Source organism: Gorilla gorilla, chromosome 12 (assembly GCF_029281585.2).
Source record: "Gorilla gorilla gorilla isolate KB3781 chromosome 12, NHGRI_mGorGor1-v2.1_pri, whole genome shotgun sequence".
NCBI classification, from domain to species: Eukaryota; Metazoa; Chordata; class Mammalia; order Primates; family Hominidae; genus Gorilla; species Gorilla gorilla.
In genome coordinates, this window is record NC_073236.2 from 79,273,201 (window position 1) to 79,287,008 (window position 13,808).

Sequence of the window (13,808 nt, forward strand, 5' to 3'; positions counted from 1 at the left end):
GGCAGGCCGGTGACCCTTCAGGCCAAGTGCCTGGATGTGGCAAAGCTACAATAAATATCGAATGGTGAGAGCAATGGAAATTTAACAAAGCCATAACCGGGGAGACCTCAGAGGGGCAGTGGACTGGTTAAGAGGCTGTTGGATGAGCCGGGTAGTATTTCTACTTCAACCTGATTGAAATGTCGACTAAAAATCAATGCTGTTGACTAGTGATAATTTACAGCGTTCCTGGTGCTAAGTAGTTCCCCGCTTAAGAATGCGTTGGCTGGGCAGAGATTAGCGCAGGGAGTTGTGTGTGTCACAATGAATCAGACGCATTATAGGTCAGCCCTTTATTTGTTTCATCATGACTTTTACACAGTTGTCATGTAATTTATGGCTGCTTTCACGTTGTCAAACATTTTCATTGCATCTTCTTCTTTAACACACTCCTGACATAGACACACTGCACTTGAAGGCTTGGTATTGTTTCATAATCCGAGAGGAGGCCTATAAACCATCAAATTACACTATCTTTGGGCTAATCTAAATGCGCTGCAGATTAAAATCAGAGCTCATTTGTCCCTGATGCAAATTATTAAGTTCTAATTATAAATATCCATTTAATTACCCGATACATTTTTATTTTGCGGACCCTTTTGAGCACTGCTGTCTGCGATGCAGAGGGGGTGGGGGGAGATGCATAGGAGACAATCTGCAGTAATTAATGTACACTTCCCAAATGGTAAAGGATAAACATATGCTGGTTTGTTTGTCTTATTTATTGATTGATTAGATATATAGAGACTTTGGCATGGGCACAATCTGAAGTTGAAATCCTTTTAAAGATGAAAACTATTTAAAAATCTTTTGGGGAAGAAAGAGCAAAATATAGCCAACCAATAGCTTTCTGCTAGAACACATCATCCCAAAATATGGGATTCTGAATTTGATCAAATCACCAGTTTCTGAATTTGATCAAATCTAGATTTTGCAGAAGTTCAGGGTGAGAGAAACCATGCCTGTTTTATATCTAGAAAGTGAAATCATTGTTATAGAAAAAACCTACCGTGGTTAGAAAAAAACCACATTCTTTTTTCCCAGCCCTGCTGCCATCCTCTACCAGAAAATAACAGTATCTGCCTGTAGTATGAAGACCTTCCAATTGAGAGCATTATGATAAACTATTTTTGATTACCAAACACGAATGAAGGAAGAAGATAACATAAAAATTAGTAAAGGCCTTCCAACTAGACATTTACCCTTCTGTGAAAGCCATGGAGAAATTACCAAGACTGGTTTGGGGGGAGGGCATTTAAGGTCTTTTGGGCATTACAGATTTTCCAGAACCAAACTTTGAATATTAGTGTTAACAGAGAGACACTGATCTGAAAACCAGGACACCTGGGTTCTGACCCTTATTGTATCATGCTGTGAGATTTTGGGCTCCCTTCACCTGTTAGCATTTGTTTCCTTGTCTTGTAAAGTAGGTAAAATAGATAGTTTGGACTGGGTGGGTCTCTAAGTCCCCATGATGTTCTAGCATAGTATGAACACCACTGACCAGTTTTCTCCCTGCTATTTTTTGGAATCTAGTTGCTGAATGGGGCTCACCTGCAAAGACAGCAGAATATTATTTTCTTGATTTGCCTCAAAGATGGAAGCTATGGTGGAGATTAAGGCTTGGATTCGTGATTCCCCAACAGAAAGCTTAAAGGCATCTTTCAAATTGCTGGAAGCAAAACTGAAGTGCAGTATAATGGAATGGTGATAATTCACAGAAGTTTCCAGCCTTACAAGATTTCTCCATCTTTTAATTGTTGCAAGCTGTTTTTTTTGAAAAACTCCAAAGAATGTAATGTGTATTTTCTCCAAGTTTGCTTTTTTGGGCAAATGTAACTACATCAAAATAGAAGTACGTTTTTGAAAAAGAAATAGTTGAATTCAAACAACCAGGTATTTTAAATTCAATTAACTGACTGAATTCAGTGATATTTTCCTCCTTCCTCCTCCCAAAAGCTGGTTTCTCTGTATGGACATAGCCTACATATGCTGAGTCCCTGGAGTTAGGAATTTTTGCTTGTTAAAGGCATCCGATGCAACATGTTTAGAAGAACTCTCCCTCTGTTAGTGTTGAAGACAGCATAAATTGAGGGAAAATGTTCTTTTTTTATTCATCATGTAGGTAAAAGCATATGGCCTGTTCTGGGACATGCGATCTTTGCAATCCATTTTTTAAACTTGGTGTTTACCATTGGCTTTTAGCACGGATGTTTCTGTTTTCCACACTGTCCAGCAAATACCATTTATATGTGGCATTGAATGAGATATGAAATGATGTTTTCAGAAGCATGCTGAAAAAGGGCATTCAAAGTTATCCTTTGGATAATGATGATCTAAAACTTTCTTTTATTATCCCATGTGCTCAGAGTAAGGGGCAAATGAATCAGTTGTGAAATATGTGTTCCTTGTAGGACACAGGCACTCTTGAGATCTATAGCTTCAATAAAAAAGTAATTTATTTAAATTACTGCCTCTTTAATTTATAATGTTTTGGGGATTTTTAATAGGCATGCTCTGTAAGGGCACTGGTAATCAGCTGTTTCTGATTTTGCATGCTCTTCTATCTCTGGTAAAAAAATAAAATCTTAAAAAACAAGAAAAAAGAAAAAAAAACAAAACAAAAACAAGGAACATAAAGTTTAGCCCTAACCCAACCCAAAAGCAAATAACAGGCCGAATGAATGGCAGCCCCCCAGAGGCTCTACTTTCCCCTTCCATTATTACCTGAAATAAAAGCATGATAACATTCATGCCAGAGATAGGTGACAAAATTATGTATTCAGACATGAAGTTTAGGATTTCATAGCCCAATGTTCTCTCTTCTCCCCCACCTCTTATTGTGTTGTGCAAATGTATCAGCCATTGTATTGTTAATGTATGATAGGAAGCTGCCGCTAGGACAGTCTTGGCTCACTAATGCGGTCAGCTGTGTCACAATGTGATATATAGATTATATTTACCATGGCATATTTTGTTTGCGAAATGGGAGCGGATGATAAATGAAGATACCCTCCAGTTTTCACACTAGTTCCTTTGGTCCCGAGTCTCTAAAACAATAAAGCACGCCTGATAATGGAGAGGTATTTATGGGAACATAATTGACTTCAAAGTTTTAGATCTCTGGCTGAAGTTTAAGATGGGATAGTCCATTATATTAATGTCTGTGCTTAAAGCTATTTGGCTTAAATAAATTATTTAGGGCTTACTGCTAAAACCTTGGTCAATTCTTGAACGTTTGGGCTAGTTAAGTAATTTTCCAGTGACTTTCTGTGCCTTGGTGATTCGTTTACTTGATTGAGCTCCTGTGTGCTCGTATGATTTCTAAATTTATTTCTCAAGTTTTGCCTGGCAGTGAATGATTTTGCTTACTGGAGTCTTGTGTGGTACACCTATAAAAGGCTTATTAACTCTTTTTGAAAAAAAAAAATCCCCAAACACATCAACACTGTCATCATAAGATAAAGCATATATACATGTGCATCTATATACACACATACATATGTACATACTACATATATACATACGTATATGCATGTATGAATATATATATAGTTGTGTGCCTGTGTGTGTGTAGAAAGGGAGAGAGAGAGAATAGGAAATTCTTTAGAATTCACCATGATTCCATCAAATCAATATAGAAGTTTTTGAAAGCTGTCCATGTAGAAACCACTTTTCATCAAAATCTGACTTAAGCAAATTATCTCCATACTATTTATCTGAAAGTCTGTTGTTCACATAGCGCTGGATTGAGGATCATAGTGGCAAATTTAGGAGCAACAGTCCCAAGCAGGAATCCTGGATGGCAGGCTGTCCTTTGTGCCTCCCCTGAGTTGAGAAGACTGGTGTTTATTCTTTCTCTAGGTTGCAACACGTGTTGCCTTGAAATCTCCCTTCTTTACGGTTCTGCCATGAGTGTATTTTCTGTGACCTGCCTCTGCATCTGGTTAAATGGACTTCAGTAATCTGTACACAGTTACTTCTTACTTATTTTATATCCTGAAAGATATTAAGTCCAACAAGCTTTTACCCACAGAGCCTACAGAGAAAACGGCCAGGCAATTTTTGTTTCAATCTCTGTGTCTCTCTGGAGCACTAGTTCCAGAGGCTGATCAATAGGTTTTATTGTAGACCTCACTGTCTCTAAAAGCATTGTGACCTTATCCTGTCTAAAAATAGTATTTGCTCTTGCCTGCAGAACCTTGACCTGTGAAAACCCATTTGGAACATAACTGACATATCTAGTCAGCTGTATATCCAAGACATGCTCTGTGAATGAATTCTGTGCAGAACCGTCCAGGAGAACACTTTCTTCCAAGACAAATGAATTCCAGTTCTGAACACTGGGAGTGCACCTGCTTGTCGGATGTGGTGATGGGCCACATGGTGGGGAGTGAGGGAGACTCAGGGCCTGTGGGGCAGTCGATGTGGGAGGATTGTCACAGAGACTCTCAGAGGGTGCATTCAGCCCTGAATAGGGCAAAGGACTGCAAGGGGCAGGAGCTTGGGCTGACATGCAAGGTGGCTTTACGCAAGGCCCTTTTTAGAGAGTGTGATTCTCTGAAGCTTTTCTTGGCAGCTTCAGTCTTGAACCTCACTGGAAGGGATCCTCCAAAACATGACCCAGATGGAAAGAAGTATTTCTGAGTTTAAAATAACTCCCCTATTTGGTAATACGGGACTTTATTTGTGACTTTATTATTTTTAGGTGTGATAATGGTTTTGTGGTTGTATTTAAAAGAAAAAAAAAGAGTTCCCATGTTTAAAAAATACATACAGAGGTGTTTACTGATGAAATGATATGATGTCTGGGATCAACTTAAATAATAAAATGGGCTAGGGAGGCGATAGGGTTACAGAAGACAAGAACGACTGTGAGCTGTGGTGGTTGGAGCTGGAAGATGTGGACTTGGGGACTGATTTATAACATTCTCTCTACTTTTGTAGTATTTGAGATTTTTCCAGAAAATAAAGGTATTGCCTGACTGATGGAGAGCAGTATGGCCTTGTTTAGTTGGTGTTGTTTCTTCACCAAGGGTTTGGGTCAGAGGTAGCAAGGGGACAAGTGTCATATGGGCAAGAAAGTACCTGTGAGCTCAAGTCTTGTATCTGGGAAGTTCACTGTGAAGGGGCCATTTCAGGGTCTGTACTGTGCACTGTCCCCCATTCTCCTGGAAGAACAGAGATCCCTTGTCTTTTTCAGTGCATGAGGCAGAGTCAGATGTGGCGTTTGCTTGAGTTTCAGCACAGGTGCCTCTGTGCCTCGTGGTGGGGGTCAGGAAGAAGCAGCTGGGACATGCTCACTTGGCTGGTAGTGTTATGAAGACAAGGCTTTGGGACCTTTCTTTGGCCATTTGAGCCCTGGCTATTAGAGAAAGATGATTTGCCTGAGAGGAGATTGACCACACTCTCAGAAAGAAGGGGACAAAGAACACGTCAAGGGTTAAGCAGCCTTCCCTTTAAGGGAGGACTGGGGCACAAGATGGAAGATGAAAGGGAGCAGAGTGGCAACTGCAGAGCTGGAAAGGGGCATTTTGTTCTTCTAGTTAGCAAAAGCCAGGACTGTCGCTGTGTGACTTGAAAGCTAGGTCACTGGTGGGCTTCGTGCAGCCCGTCACACGAGAGCCATGGTGGGCCTCGTCTCTGCCGTATCTGCTGCCTGGAAGCTGAGACTGGCCTAACCACATCACACCATTCCCAGACCCAGGCCCAGGCCCAGGTCCCTCTGGTTTTACAAAATGTCCGTGCTCTCTCGCTTCACACAGAGGCTATTATTAGCAAGTGTCACTCAGTTATCTGAGAGTGGCGCTTTTAGCTGCCATCTAAGTGCCTGATACTTGGGTTTACAGCAGATTAAATTAAATTTTAGGCTGGTTTGGCTTCACTGGCAGTAGACAATGGAAGGCAGCTGTTGTAGAAATGTAACCTGGCACCCTCAAGGATTTGTGTGAGTGTGTGTGTGTGTGTGTGTGTGTGTGTGTGTGTGCTGACCACTAGGCTACACTTCCTTTTCCTTTCCTCTCCATTTCATCCCTTTCCAAAAAGTGTTTAGACAAATAGTTTCCCAGACTTGGTTTTATCATGCTGGGTTGACAAAGGTTGTGTACAGAGCTGGAATAATTTTTTCTTCTTTCTACTGTTGGCACATCAATATCTTTTTTTCTGCAAAGAAGGGGCTAAGCTTGCACGAAAACACCGGTGGGAACCCACTGGAGAAGGGCATGGGTGGTTTTTGGTTCGGTTGGTGGCTGATCTGATGGGTGGTATAGGCAGAATGTCTGGCTGCCCCTTCAGATTCCTGTAGATTCCGTAGGCGACCAACATGGGGTGGGGGTGGGGGACTGTCTGCTCTTTTTGATGCAAATATCTTCACTCTCCTTGGTGCTTCTGTGGTTGTGCCTATGAATTTAGGACCTTATGCCTCATAGTGTTGAGTCAGAACAAAGCAGTTTACATCAAAGGCCACTTATTTAATTTTCCTCAGAAAACTCTGTGAGGATAATTTCTCCTTCTTATAAACGGAATGCGAATGTGTACGCAAATGTGTACATTATCCCATCGAAGGGTGATGCTCTTTACTTTTATAATCTAGATTTTAAAAAATTTGGTGGCATTTGATTTCAGGTCCTCAGACTCCAGAATTTATACTCACTGATTAGTAATGCATTATGCAAATAATTCAGTTTACATATCCAAATACTGTTTTGCATCATTCACACCTCATGTCTTGAAAAAAAAAGTGAAATGTTTCCTCAAAATAAACAAAACCTGCAGAAGAGTTTATTGTAAGGGTGAAAATTAAAGAGGCACCCATTTGCCTGGGAACTTTTGAGGAAAATTTTAATACTCCTGCATAAATAATTTTGCAATTATTTTTGATTCCTACCTAAAGGATGTGCCACGCAAGGTATATTCTATTATCTTTGGCTTTCTGAATTTTTCAATTTTCAGAAAAAGAAGCCATAATACTATATCATACACACATTTGTGCATAAATATACAGGCATAAATGAAAATTTAGGCCGAATTATTTGAAGAGGATACAATAATTGCTTGCCAGTGACATGATTCTCCTGCCAGAGAGAGGGGAGAATAACTAGGTGCAAACTTTTAACACTCCAAGTCTAGAGAGAATTATCCAAGCATAGCCATGAATTCCTGAGTTATGGATTGGCAAATGACAATGCCTATGAAAACGATCTCTTTGTCTTCACTGAGTTTTCATTGTCATTGGAGTAATTTAGGAGAATACAGGATGTGACTGGGAGCCCTTTCTGAATAAGCACAGTCCCATGCCCACGTGAATTCCTAAACCAGTGGCTCCCAGCTGCATGTGTCAGAACAGAACTGGCCTCAGAAATCTACAAGATTCCAGTGGTTCCAGGCTCACTTTCTCCAGTCGTCAACTTACTGCTGTTGCAAAGCACGTCAGATTTCAGGAGCTATTTCTCTTGTAAGGAAAGAAGGAAGGCAGGCAGGCAAGTGAGGACCTTATTTTTTCTCTGCAGCATGAGTGCAGTCACCTTGTTCCTACGATGTTCCACACCCATCTCTCCTTACAGGTTATAGACACATTTTTGGCACTGCATAAAGTAAGCGTTCCAACATGTTTTTAATCTTTAAATTTCACGTCATTAAAAAGCTGATGTACTGACTTTCAGCTGCCTGGAGATAGTTCAGGGCCCAGCACCTGACAGGTGTAATGCTCTGTGTTTTATGTCTCTCAATATGGAGGTTATAGAATCAAAAAGACCGCAAAATGCCTTAAAGGTGTTGATACCCATAGACAGAGCATGCATAGTCCTCAGGTTCCCTTTCTTGCCCCGCTTTCACACCTACTTCTTTTTTTGTAGCACCTGTATTTGAAAGGGGTTCCTGGTGTACTTGGGAGAAAAGAAGCTTCTTGGTTTGGTATTACCTACCAGAGACTCCCTGTTTCCTGCTGGTATCAGGATTGAAAAATCCCACTCCTCTCCATTTTCTCTCAAGAGTTGAGAGATGTGTGCCATCGCTCTTTTAAAGAAGGAACTCTCCTTTTGCTGTGGATTGTAGGGAGCAGATTTGGTGCTTACTGTGGCTTCAGGACCCACCTTGAATGACAGAATGTCAGTAACAAGCAGCCCCAGGAAATACGGCTGGTGGTGAACGACTGCCTCTTGATCTTTGCCCATCGAGCAGCACCATGTGGATGGTGTCCATCCAGCTTGACTTGAACTTGAACAGTAATTGATGAGTCCTTAAAATCCACTCCCGGCCCCCAGGAATGCCTTGGGGCACCCCATCCCACGTTCTGATTCTGGATGGACTTTTAAGTGAACTCTAATGATGAGTAGGCTCTTAAAACTCTTTCTCAACGTTCTCTGCTGGGTTTGTGTGTCACCTCCCATGCCCTCTCTGGTGTGTGGTGATTCCCAGATCTAGAGCAATGCTTCCTGCCTTGTCCCCCCATGCCTTTGCGTGTGGGAAGCTAAAATTCACATGTGTGATGCCCTCCCATGTGCCATTTTTACCTGGTCCCTTCTGCTCACTCTTTATCATATTTAAATGCAGGTGAGTTGGAATGTCATCTTACAGGCATAATCCTGAATCTGCTCCAACGCAGACATTTTAAAACTAAATTAAATGTTAGTACTAAGTAGTAGCCAAATTCTCTGAGTCTGCTTCATGACAGGCTGTAACACACTGGTATGGAACGGTAGGTCTAATCCTGTGACTCCTTTATCTATGATGTTTTGTGTATTATGAGAGCTCAGCAGATGTTGACAGAGGGAATGAGACAAGATGATTTTAGGTCTAGGTTTGATAGATAAAAAACTGGGCCAAATTTTATATTTTCTTTAAAAAGATAGCTAAATCTCAGCAATTATTTTATTTTATTTATTAAGCTTTTTGTAGAGACAGGGTTTTGCTATGTTGCCCAGGCTGGTCTTGAACTCCTAGCTTCAAGCAATCTTCCCTCTGTGGCCTTCCAAATTTCTGAGATTATAGGCATAAGCAAATGCCCCTGGCCTTCAGTAATTAATTTAAAGTCTTTAAAAAATTTTCTCTCCTCCCCTAAAATTGGGTTTTAGAGTAAGGTTCTTGTTCCTCTAGTCGACAAGAGTTTCTGAGGAATCATAGAAGAAAGCACAGCTCTTTGAGCATAGATAGTTTCCTTCGTGGAAAGGCAAAGTGAATACTTATTGAGCATCTTCTATGTAGACATAGACTTGTGAAGTCATATCATTAACCCTGTCATTTTACAGATGAGAAAGGTTGAGGCTAAGAGGGGAGTGTGTGCCAGAGGCTACTTGCTAGGCAGTGGTAGACTTGGCCCAGAGCCTGGGGCTTCCCACTTTCATTCCTGGCTGACTGTACCAATCGCACACGGCCTCTCCATGGCCAGCAGGAGCCAGAGGTGGCCCGCATGTGCTTTGCAGAGGAACTTGCACTCACGCTTTTATCGGTGATGGCTGGAATGCTTTTCTTAACTGGAGCTTTGTTGAAGAGCCTGGTGCTTTTGTGGCAGTGCTAACCTGGGGAGCCCATGGTAAAACCCAAGCAACAAAACCACCACTCAATCACCTCTGCTGTTGCAGAGAATGGTCCTTTGCCCTTTCTTCTTGTCTTGTTCCTTTCCCTGTTTTCTCTGCCCTTTTTCGGGGCTGGTCTTCCTACCACCTTTCCTGCTAGGGCTCCCAAAGTGTGGCCCTTCTGGGGTTTACATGGTGTGCCCAGGGAATAGCTTGGCTTTTTTATCCAGATAACTGGAGATAATGGAGTAGATGGAGTTGGGGTGGTGAAGGAATGTGTACCCTCTCAGGGGCAGATGGCCCTCCAGAATTGGCCAGCCCAACCTCTTCCTCACCACCCTTGTTCTATTTTTAAAGACACCTCTCAATCGCAGGAAATCCTTCCTTTTGTCTACCTTCGATCCCTTATGCTTCATTTTAAACCCATTTCCTCTTCATTCCAGTGATGACAAAGTATCTCATCACCAGCTTTGGGCTGAAATGCTTCATATTTTACATTCTTCATTCCATTCTCCGCCACTTCTTCTTCCTAAATAATCTCTTTCCTGAACCTGAACTCATGGATCTATTATCTTGTAACCCATTTATTGTTTCTATGCCTGTCTTTAGAATCTGCTGGTTTTCCAGCTCTTTTACTCAAACATTAGTCTGATAACTACAGAGTCCAATGGCAAGATATCTTAGTGTTTTCCACATTCTTTAGTCTTATGTCTGCACTCTTATGTCCTGCTTGCTTTTTTAAAAACCAGTGCTTCATTGATGACTCATGCTCAGCTTGGTGTCCACTAGGAATGCTAGATCTTTGTCAGCCATCTTTGAGGGCAGTTAAACTTTCACTCCCAGTTGTCCTGATGCCACATTTCTCCCATCCCAGGTGCCCCTCTCTGTCCTTGTCCATACTGAGCTTAGCTCTCCACTCCTGACACGAGTTCCCTGACTTCCTCTCCACTTCCCCGGATGACGGTGAGTTACGATCTTGTCTCCTAAGGTGCCCCCTCCCTCTTGGCTCCTCTCCCAGTGACGACTTCATGGAGGCTGAGAAATATAGTGAGTGGCCTTTCTTGCCTCACTTACTGCTCGGTAAGTTAGCTCAGGGGGAGAGCTGTTCATAACTTTGCGCTGACATCTGGAGAACAAAGGTTTTGGAAGAGCGGAGCCCAGATTCCCTGTGAGCCAGCAGAGCCAAGTCTTTTTTGAGTTTCCAGCAAAACCTGTGTTATAATAATAGGAGTGGGTCATTGTGTTTAATAGTACAACAAAACCTAAGTGCACATAATAAGCACATCTTTTCTGTGTGCTGGGGTGAGGAGAGGTGACAGTGAGTGTGTAGGATGATATGAAAAGCATTACAGACATGGGAAAGCATCTTAGAGCACACAAAGCTGGCATGAGTCATCACAGGCTTATGGCCACAAGGCTAGATTTTCAATCCCTGCTTCCCTTTTTCATACCCCAGTTCAATGAAGACATAATTGAAGTGGTGAGAAGAGGGGCCACCGCCCTTCAGACTCCAGGGTATTTGTATTCCAGGACCCCTCCGTGGGTGTTGGCCCAGCGGTGCCCAGAGAATATTCCCTTATTGGATCTTTCTCGAATTGACTTGTTCACTTCCTGTTCTGCGCAGTCTGGTGGTGACTCGGTAATCCCCACAGTAAGACCTCACAGTGGGTTGAGTGGCCTGGGAACTCAAGTCAGGGGCAGAAATGGGGAAGCTGGAAAGTTGGGTGATCAAGAGTCATTCGGAAGCCCACATGTCTGTGTCAGTCCACTCACATCTCTGTCCACCACCCACCACCACTTTCTCCCTGCCTGAAAGCACTGGGCTGTGTTTCAGAGAGGTAGCTGGGTCCCACAGATATTTATGGAGGGCTTGTTTCTGTATCTCCTTCCAGTGGGCTGGACCTCCCCAGGCCATTTTTCTAGGTAACTAGGAAGGCCTGACTCTGTCAGCAACTTGGCTTTCTTTGGAGGAGGTGTCACTCTGGGATTAGTTAAAAGGAGATCAGTGGTATTCACATTGGCTCGTGGGTGTATTTTCTCCTCCTCAAATTATAACCTTTTGGAGGGCAGGAGTCATGTTTTATTTTTTGTGCCTTCTTGGTGCCTCACATAATGCTGGTTCATATGTAGTATTTAATCTGTACTTTGCTCACGCTGCTTGATTGAACAGAGAAAGACCGGGCTTTGAATGGATCCCCAGCTCCCTGTCCAGGGAAGGTGTGAGTCTGGGCAAGTTTATTTCCCCCTTCCTCCCTGTGGAGAAAGTGAAAAAGTGAAAGTGTTGGGGTTGGGATAGCTGGTGGTGTCTTTGTGGCTTTCACCCCATGGTCAAGCAGTGAACTCTGCTTGCAGATTCTGTCTCGCTCACCTGGAAGCCAGTGTTGGGGAAGGAGCACGTGGGGGAGGATCCTTAGGTCTGGGCAACACTTTGGAGTTAGGGGGTCCCCTGGAGGTGTGGGAAGCTGGTAGTGGCATTCTGGAAACAAGCTAGAGCCTGTCTCACCAGAGGGAGAACGGCTGAGTCGGAAGGGACTGGGGCCTGCTTTCCTTTGGGTGGCTCTGACTGGCTCTTGGATGAGTTTAAAAGGTGATTCTCTCTCTCTCTGTCTCTCTTTTTTTTTTTCTTCTTTTTTCTGTTTTGGTGTATGTGTGTGCAAGACCTTTGATATTTGAGTAGGGAAATCCTCTCTTATCAATGGAATTCACAGCCTCTTATGGTGCCTTACCCTTTCATTGTGTTGTAAAGACAGTCAGACCAACTAGATTTATTTGCACAACTCTGATTTTTTTCCTAAGAAACTCCCCCACCCAATTTATTTTTTTTTATTTTATTTTTTTTTTTTTGAGATGGAGTCTCGCTCTGTCGCCCAGGCTGGAGTGCAGTGGTACGATCTCGGCTCATTGCAGCCTCTGCCTCCCAGGTTCAAGTGATTCTCCTGCCTCAGCCTCCCAAGTAGCTGGGATTATAGGTGCATGCCATCACACCTGGCTGATTTTTTTTTTTTTTTTTTTTTAAGTAGAGATGGGGTTTCACCATGTTGGCTAGGCTGGTCTTGAACTCCTGACCTCAGGTGAGCCACCGCACCTGGATATTTAATTCTATTTTTAGATGGCTTGTTCTCCAAGTCTTGGGACTGCCCAGAAATGGGTTGCCCGGTAGGGCTCATGGCTCAGCACTGCGATCCCACCAGTGGCCGGGGTGGTCCTTAGCCTTCTAGTTCAGTTGTGGCCCTTCTGGGCTTCCTTTGCTACCAGTTTCCACCACATGGCTGGAGGTAGCCCAGCCTGGAAGCCTCTCAGAGAGTGTTTGGGACTGCTAGCTGCATGTGCTCTCAGGAAAGTCCACAAGGAGATGGCTGGTGTGGCTCAGAGTCCTTGTGTGCTGCCTCAGCCCATGCCAGGCCACCTGTGGCTGTCTGCCCTCAAGTCTGTCTTTCTCTGAGGATTTAGGACTGTGAACCTAGAGAATTCAAATTAGTGGAACTAGAATCCGGGTCTCGACTCAATCCAGGGAGTTTTGCTCACCACAAGCCAGGAACAGCTTCTCTTTCATGGAGGTGCCTGTCTGGAAGGCAGAGAATCTCTGGCTTGTTGAGAAGAGAGAGCAGCTGCCCTTCAGACTGCAAGGTGTTCACTGCATAGGACCCTTCGTAGGTGCTGACCCAGCTGTGCCCAGTGCTAGAGCTAGGACTCAGTTCTAATTTCCCAGAGAGTGGTGTGATGGGAGGCTATTTCTTTTTCTTTTTTCAGTCCTGATCAGGGATGAGTCTGTGCTGTTGGGTTTATTCATTTACTTTAGCGTGTGAGTGGGGAGATGGATTAGGCAGCAGGCCCTTGGAAGGGTGGGAAGATTCAGAAGAGAGAGGGAAGGACTGGGAAGATCCAGACAGGACATGAAGATTTGCTCCACAAAGAGAGAAGCAGCAGGAGTTCTGGCTAGAGGCTAACCCAGCACCCACACCTGCCAAAGGGGTTCCCATGGGGTGGCTGGCTTGAGGGGATCTGGGCGCTGGTTTCTGCTGTGGACAGCCTCAAGTGGGGCGTGGAGGCAGCATCTCCCGAAGCACCCGGCAGATGGCTCCTGAGGGAGCAGGGACTCCTTCTAGTGCCACTCCTGGGACTGAATTCCTTGTCCCCTCCTTGTCTCATATTTAGCATCTTGGAGCAGTGTCAGCTGCAGAGACTGGAGTCCGGGGCATGATGGGGATGTACCTGAAACCTAGCGAGAGTCATCCTGACTCCGGGGAAGATCCGTTC

General features: G+C 43.6%; 1 protein-coding gene across 20 annotated transcripts in view; it reads left to right on the forward strand.

The window, feature by feature from the left end:
* The window catches only part of BCL11A (BCL11 transcription factor A), a 102,431-nt gene that overhangs the window by 26,769 nt on the left and 61,854 nt on the right, over positions 1–13,808 (forward strand). The window contains exon 2 of one of the 20 annotated variants that reach the window (XM_063695873.1): positions 4,238–10,514. The exons of the other annotated variants lie outside the window; for them this stretch is intronic. The gene's annotated coding sequence lies outside the window, so the exon portion shown is untranslated. The remainder of the gene's footprint in view (positions 1–4,237; positions 10,515–13,808) is intronic. 20 annotated transcript variants of the gene reach the window in all.